Genomic DNA, 7,849 nt, shown 5'->3' with positions numbered 1-7,849 from the left:
CTTTGCACACCTGTCTACAGGATGGCGCCATCACCTCCTCCAGGTCTTTGCCCAAAAGTCACCTTCTTGGGGACTTGTTCTTTACCATTTGATTATTTAAAATTACAGCAGATTCCTAGAACCAACCATCCCTTTTGCTCTCTCTCTCTCTTTTTTTTTTTTTTTTGCCCTTCTCACCATTGGGCATGCTCTTTACTGATTGTGTATTTCTCCCAGCCACTGTGTAACCCTTAGCAGACAGATTTTTTTTCTTTGCAACTTTTATTTTCTGCTCAAGGGGTACAAGTGCAGGTTTTTTACACGGGTAAATTGCGTGTTGTGGGGGTTTGACGTACAGATTACTTTGTCTCTAATAAGGAATAAGCACAATACCCCACGGGTAGTTTTTAATCCTCATGCTCCATCTTCTGCCCTCAGGTAGGCGCGGCAGTCCTTGTTCCCTTCGTGTCTACGCATATGCAGTGATCAGCTCCCGCGTCCATATGAGATCATGGAGGACAGGTGTCTGCCTGGTTTGTTACCTTCCCAGTACCTGGGCAAGAGTATGCATGAACTAATGTGGAATACATACCTTCTAAGGAATAAATGAACATTATATCCTCATATTATATAAAGAATATCATTTGAAGTATTTCTCCTTCTGTAACATCTCTCTAAGTAAAAATTAAATTTCTCTAGTAGAATAACTTTAAAACAACACAAAACTTCATTTATCCATAGATATATATTTAAGACATCTTTTTACTTTTTTGTAAAAGTTTTGAAAAACTTTTTCTTTCAGGCAATAAAAGTAATTCAGAATCATTGTAAAGAGTTTTTAGAAAGTACTGTTATCTTTAAAATTAGTAATTAGTAATAATGCCAGAGTTAACCACTGTTAGCACTTTGCTATATTTCCTTTTATATTTTTATCTATGCGTGCAGATTTGCATAGACACACACACATGCTTCTATAAATACTTAATAGTATTTGTCTACACACATGTGTATATATATATATTTAGGTTGGAATTGTACTATGTTTACTTTTATCATGTACTATGCCAAGAACATATTATATATTGTTCATTGCTGGTCTTTCTGGAACACTATGTTCAGAGATATATTATCATTTCATCACATATAATCTATCATAATTTAACTAATATGCTATTGTGGATAATAAGTGTTTTCATTTTCATTATCTATTGAGTTTATTGGTCTTTAACAGCTCTTACTTTTATTTATTCTAATTCCTTTAGCTTATTTTGCTTGTATATTTTACCTCTCAATAACCTTCAAAGTTTAGTCTTTTGTCCTTATGTTCTTTCAAAATGGCATTTTCTTGACTCTCAGTGGTTTCGTCCCATGGCCTGTTTACCTTTAGTTCCTTGATTCTATCTGTCTCACCTTCTTTGTATTTTCTAGAGTAGATCTCATTTCTGGGATGTGTTTCCTGGCAGGCTTTCACTGTGGTGAAGTGGGAACAACGTGACCCCACAGACCACTTCCTACTCTGTCAGAACCTTCTCCTCAAAGAGCACGCTCAGGACGTGGGGTTCTTCCCCCTGTGGCTGGCGAGGTCACAGTGCCCTCTGGAATCATGTTCCCAGCCATCCCTTGCTGAGAGAGGAACATTCCATGTTCTAGAGTCTCTAACATGTGTAGACCCTGATGAGGAGCAAGAATGCCCCCTCTCACCCAGCCTTGTCAGGGCCAAGTGAAAGAAGCCCGGGCAGGCCTGGGGAAGCTGCCCAAGGAGCCTCAGTAGTCAATGCTGGCATCGTTTCTCCCTCAGCCCCTGTCTCTGTCACTTTGAAGCTTTCTACTGGTTTCCTTTGAGTCCCCTCAGCTCCCCAGTCAGATCAAGGAAGAGCTGGTTGTTGCTTTCACAGACTTCAGGGGCAAGCAGATCTGAGTACCTCGGGGGTCAAACAGACCTGCCCCAACCACAGCATTGAAGAGGAGATCCATTTCCTAAAAATGGGGGGAGACGGCTATTGGTGGGATGCCCTATTCACATCTGTCTCCACTGCATGTCTACAGACGGCTCCCTGTAGTCTGGGAGTAGCGTTCCCTGGCTTCTCTGAGCTTCCTGCGGTCCACGAAAGGCTGTTTCCCTTGACAGAAGCCTTTCCTCTTCTTCCATATCTGGTTGACTGCATGTCCTTTGGAGCCAGCCCTCTGGACTGAGGACTTGAATCTCTGATTAATCCGCCCAATACTCAGCTCCATGGCCTCAGTGGTGTCCACGAGACTCTTGACACGGGACCTATTCACAAGGGAAGGCACCTCCCCACAGATGCACCTGAAAGCCGTGGACCCTTTGATTCTCAGGAATTCGGCTGACTGATGGAGCAATCCTTCCCACGCGGGTGAAGGTGGAGGACTCCCCTTGACCCAGACACACGGGTATTCCGTGAGTTTCTTGACGGTGCCAGTTCCTCTGAAGTATGGATTTTACTCCTTGGTGTTGTCTGATTAGATAAACTCTCCAAGATAAAGATCCGGATATATTGGCAAGGGACCTGGCTTTTAGAAAACACATATTCCTCAGATTTAAAGTTGTAGGCCCTCTTTTCTCTCCAGGTATGTGAAGAAAATACCTTTGGCAAAGGTCTTGGTGGGCTGGCGCCTGTATCTGCTTAGCTTCTGGAAGAACTGGCTCGTGTACTGAGAATCTGCTTCTTCCATATCTGGCTAGAAGTCTCATTAGATGTATGATCTACAGTCTGGCCAGGGTGCATTCCATCTACTCGGCTTCTGGGTCCCATTGCAATCCAACTTTAACCTTGATTCTCTGCCCCAGGAGAGGGATGGTTATCTGAGAAGACCCATCATTAGGCCCAGCCTTGGGCTCCTGGGCCCACCTGAGGACAGTGGGCCATCCTCTGGGTGGTTTGCAGCCACAGTTGGGAGTGAGGTTGAGTTCAAGGGGTTGCTAGTTTGTAAGTGAATTTTATTGCTTTAACATCATTCTCACTCACTTGCCCTCTGACGTGCTTTCTTGGGCAGGAGGGAAGGTCAGGGTAACTCAGTGGTGCAGAAATTATCTTGATTCCTGGGCACTCCCTGGACCCCACGTGGGCCTCTGGTCCAAGGAAAGCAATGACACTCACGTTAGTGCCCTGAATACTCAAGTCCAGCCTCTGCCTTTTTGTAAATAGTAAATCTACCCGAGGTTATGTACATCCCAAAGGGGAAATGTGCGTTTTCCACCCTGTTACACAGCGTGGAGGTGCATTTACAACTTGAATGTGAGAAATTCACCCCCAGCTGGACACCAAGGCCAAAGGGCCTTCTTACTGTCAGGCTTCTCTGCTGCAGGCCTGATGTGCATGGCAGACTCACACCTCTGACTATCTCAGCCAGATGAGATGAGGGCCATTAAGGTGGGAATTCAATTTCTGGACTTCAGTTATACCATGAAATGTTATGTGGCTATTTAAAAAGCATGCTTTTGGGGTTATTTTAAGACATGGGAAGATGTTCTTAGTACACTACAAAGTTGAAGAAAAGGACAGGGCCCTCAGCTGCTTCCTCAGTAAGACCCCCATTTTGTTATCTGTATATATAGCCATATCAAAATGCTGATGATAGATATTTTTGGGTGACTTCATTATAGGTACTTTCTAATATTTTTCAAATATCTACAGTGTATGTGAATTATTTTGTAATGAGAAAAGACACATTGTTGAATTAGTATAAGTTTTGTTAAAAAATACTGTATTAAAATTATGAGTTTCATAATTTATAATGAACCCCCACCCACGGACCCATCACCCATTCTTAAAAGTTACCCCAACTATGGGCTAATCTTATTTCATCTATGCCACCATCTACTTCTCTCCTGCTCATATTACTATTTTTTAATTAACAGACAATTTTTGAGAGCAGTTTTTGGCTTAAAAAAGTGGAGCAGACACAATGGAGAGTTCCCACATGCTCTCCCCTGACCCCAGTTTCCCTATTACAAACATATTGCATTAATGTGGAACGTTTGTATAATGGATGAACCAGTACTGATGAATTCTTATTAATTAAAGTCCCTAGGTTACTGTAGGGTTCACTCTTTGTTTTGTATAGTTTCATGAACACAGGTTTTTAGCTTTTTTTATTCCACAACTTATCAAGTGGATTATTCCCAAGACTACAAATGTCTGAACCAACTTAACCATTTGAAGTATCTAAATTGCATTCCAACTACAATCCAGGAACAAGTGAGGTGATGAAGAAGCCCTTTAGAAACGTCCGAAAAGCACAAAGTTGAGAACACAGCAGCCACACTGAAATCTCCATCCCTAGTATATGAGTATAAAGCAACCGCAGTGTGCGTTGCTGGTGCTGATGTGTGGGGGCTGGGGTGTAGGGCTGCGCCTGCTGCCTGGGGAAGGTGAGCCTCACTCCTCCGGGAACAGTAACTTTAACTGGAGCACAGTTGTTGAGGCAGTGGGAGTGGGAAGGAGCATGCAGAATGTTCTCCAAGACTGATTGGAGCCAGAACCTACAAAGGGGATTAAAAAAAATTAAAAAGTAATCCTGGAAGCCTAATGAAACAGAGACTTTCTCAGCAGTGGAATGGGGGAGCAATGCCCAGCCATGATGTCACCATGGCCGGCCAGGCAGCTCTTTCCAGACACCTGCCAGACGCTAATTAGTCCAGGCCTCCAGAGCAGGGATCCGGGTGGGAGCAGAGGGAGCAGAGGTCATTTTCCCCAGGACATTTGCAACCTGTCAGAGTTTAATGCCCTCTCCCCACAACCAGCCTACAGTAGAGTTTTGGTTTCTATATGCAGAAGGGGACAAAAATTGTCATAGCCAGATGACTCAGCCCCTAAATTAATCACGCCAGTTGTGGTAGAGACCACATTGACTGTTTGCTCTTCGACAATCTCACTGATAAGCACTTCCTGCATGAGGCCAGGCTTCAGGGAGGCACTGGTGGCAAGACAGGACAGTCTCTGCAGGGGCACTGACCTCCCACTGCAGGACACCAAGCCCCCGAAGACAGTGGGGACTGCTCTTTATTTGCTTATTTCCAGGGGCCCCACCAGCCTTCACTTTGCCCTGTGTAGCCAAAGGGCCATGTGCATGCACAGACACATGTCATCTGGGTTTCCTGAGAGTGGAGGAGACCAAAACTGAATTCTGAGTTTCCAAGTTTCCAAATATTCAGCCCGTCATGATGGTGTGGGCAAGCCCTCCTGTGTGGATGGAGTCACAGAGAGCCGGACGCTGCTTCCTTCCACCTTCTTTTGGGACCACAGCTAGACGTCAGTCACTTCTCAGCGGTGGGCCTCACCGCTTCCCAGCCAGGAGCACCAAACTCAACCCAGGACCATTCAGATTCTTAGGCTACTTTAGAGAAACTGTACAAGCCTATATAGAAAAGCAATTAGGAAACTTTAAAAAGAAAACTAGGAGAAGGGACTAGCTCTACATGATTCCAACATATATTTTAGGTTTCCATGGAAAATGGCACCTGGTAAGAATTCCAGATACAACCTCCTCTCCCTTTCCATGAAAAGACCTAGGAAGAAACAGAAACGCTTGGATACTAACAGATTCTTACTGCATGTGTATTGTATACCAGGTATCATGCTGGGTACTTCCAGCAGCTCATCAAGGTTGGCGGAGTAACTGACCCCACTTACAGAGGACACCCACCCGCCCAGGCATGCACAACCCCACAGACTCAGCCAGCAAGGGGCACGATGGGTGTCATGTCTAGCCCTTCCTGGACCCCAGGGCTGTGCTCCTACTGAGGCCACTCACCTGGTCTTCAGAATCCTGGGGGAATTTCCACAACATGGGAACTTAAGGGGCTGAACCAAGAATCACATGCAGAAGCTGGCAGTGTCTGAGCCTGGGACAGATGGGGAGGGACAACGGCTTGGGGCCTGTGGTCATCTCTCCTCTCACAGGCCCATGTTGTTGGCTCTCAGGCCACTGAGCAGTCTTAGGTCTGAGCTGTGGTTACTTTTTGGAGGTTTCATAGAAAGGCTTTGATAGCTGACCTCAATCATTCTCTCCCAGCCCAAGATGGAGCAAATCCATCAGCCTAGTTCAAAGGCCAGTACCTTCCTCTGTCATGGCTCAAAACCCAGGCCACGACCAAGCCCTGCCATGCCTGGCAAGGGAACGACTCTTGGTGTTGACCAGAGAACTGCTCCCTGTACTGTTTCCCTGACCTCTTTCCTCCACCCGATTTCCCCATAAACCTTCTCTTTCTAAATCTGTTCAGGGGAGCCAGAGAGTAGCGGAGGAGAGGTAGTAGCGCTATCTCCCAATTCTTCCCTCGCAGTCAGCCCCTGCAATGTCTTCTCTACATAGTAGCTAAGGTAAGACTTTTAAAACATACATTCAGCCCTGCGCCTCCTCTGCTGGTGCTCTCAAATAGCCCCATGGCTTCTTGTGCTGGAAAAGCCTCTCCTCCCTACCCATTCCACTCCTGACTCCGGAGGCCTTGCTCTTCCTGCAAATACCAGGTGAGCTCTGGCTTCAGGGCCTTTGTGTGTGCTGGGCCCCCTCCTAGGATGCACTTTGGCCAGGTGTGCTCATGCTCTGCTATGTCCACTGTTGGCTTGGACAAGGATGAGTTCTCTTTGTCTTTTACCAAATGAGGACCTCGGTTTCTGAAATACTGGTAATGTAAAAAAAGAGTTCTGGCTTGAACTTGAGAAGTTGATTTTGTCTGACCTTATGAAATCTCTTGAGAATACACAGGAGTGATTCAATGAAGGGGAAGTGAACTGATCTTCCCTCTCTTAAGTGATCCACCAAGGAGAGGAAGGGAATCCAGAACTTTCAGGAGCAAAGTCATATGTGGGAAAGGTGTCCATCATATATTCATTCAATAGACACCTACTGAGCACTGAGCTTGTGAGTTAGGAGGTGGGGACCCCACCCTGAATCAGAGAGCAGTCCTTCTGTCAATGAGCTGATGGCTGGCCTAACTGAAGAGACAAATATTAAGTGACTATACAAATAATTATAAAATCCTAAGTATCATAAGTGCAGTGAAGGTGACATGGGCAGTTTTAGGTCTGTCTGGGAGGCCAGGAAGGGCTTCCCCAGAAAAGGGACATTCATTGTAGAATATGAAGGATAAGTTGGAGAGATGCTGAGCAGCACTGCGAGATCCATAGCTTCCACCCTTCAGTGCACACTAGTAACATTCAGTGAAACAGAAAACACCAGGAGACAGGAAGGCCAGATGTGGGTAAATGGGGAAAAGAATAAGTTCTGTTTGGGACTTCACTGTGAGGTTCATTTGAGCCAGAGAAGAGCCAATATTAAGTATACAATTGGATATTACTAGATATATCAAGGACAATATGCAGACAAAAGCTTGGAAATGTGAGGAGTGGTCTGGCTCAAGGTACATGTTTGCGAGTCACTACCATGCTGTGCGGTAACCAAAGGCCAGGGTGCACACGAGTTCTTCTGAGGACAGAGTGCAGATGGCACAGAGAAGGGGGCCTGGGGGCCACCTTGAGGAGCTCTAACATTCCAACTGTACGTAAAGAAGGATGAGCTTGCCAAGAAAGCAGAGACATTTCCTGATCAGCAGGAGGAAAAGCAGGAGATTGTGCTTTGAATGAAGTCGAGGGAGGATCCTTTGGACTATTGGTGTGACATTTTTGTAAGTCTAAAATTATTTCAAAACAAACAGTAAAAATCAGTTTACTAGGGCTTATTAGGATGGAGGAGGGCCCAGCTTCTCCATGGTGGATAACTGCTTCCCATCAATAGGGACCTTCCTTAGTAGGGGTCCTCATCTTCTTCCATATCCTCTTCAAAAAGCCACTTTAACTCCTCAAATCTTCATCCTCCTTATGCCCCTACACTTATCTTTTCATCTAAACCA

The 7,849-nt window shown here is 45.3% G+C and overlaps 1 long non-coding RNA gene across 1 annotated transcript; it reads right to left on the bottom strand.

Moving 5' to 3' along the window:
• Positions 1-242: 242 nt before the first annotated feature.
• Positions 243-1,556, bottom strand: LOC109028512 (uncharacterized). Its single transcript, XR_002007522.4, has 2 exons — positions 1,390-1,556; positions 243-532 (listed from the first exon to the last, which is right to left on the bottom strand). It is a non-coding gene; the product is annotated as an uncharacterized lncRNA (long non-coding RNA).
• Between the last annotated feature and the right edge of the window lie 6,293 nt (positions 1,557-7,849).

This window comes from Gorilla gorilla, chromosome 8, assembly GCF_029281585.2.
Source record: "Gorilla gorilla gorilla isolate KB3781 chromosome 8, NHGRI_mGorGor1-v2.1_pri, whole genome shotgun sequence".
NCBI lineage: Eukaryota > Metazoa > Chordata > Mammalia > Primates > Hominidae > Gorilla > Gorilla gorilla.
This window is presented reverse-complemented; position numbering and strand designations above follow the sequence as displayed.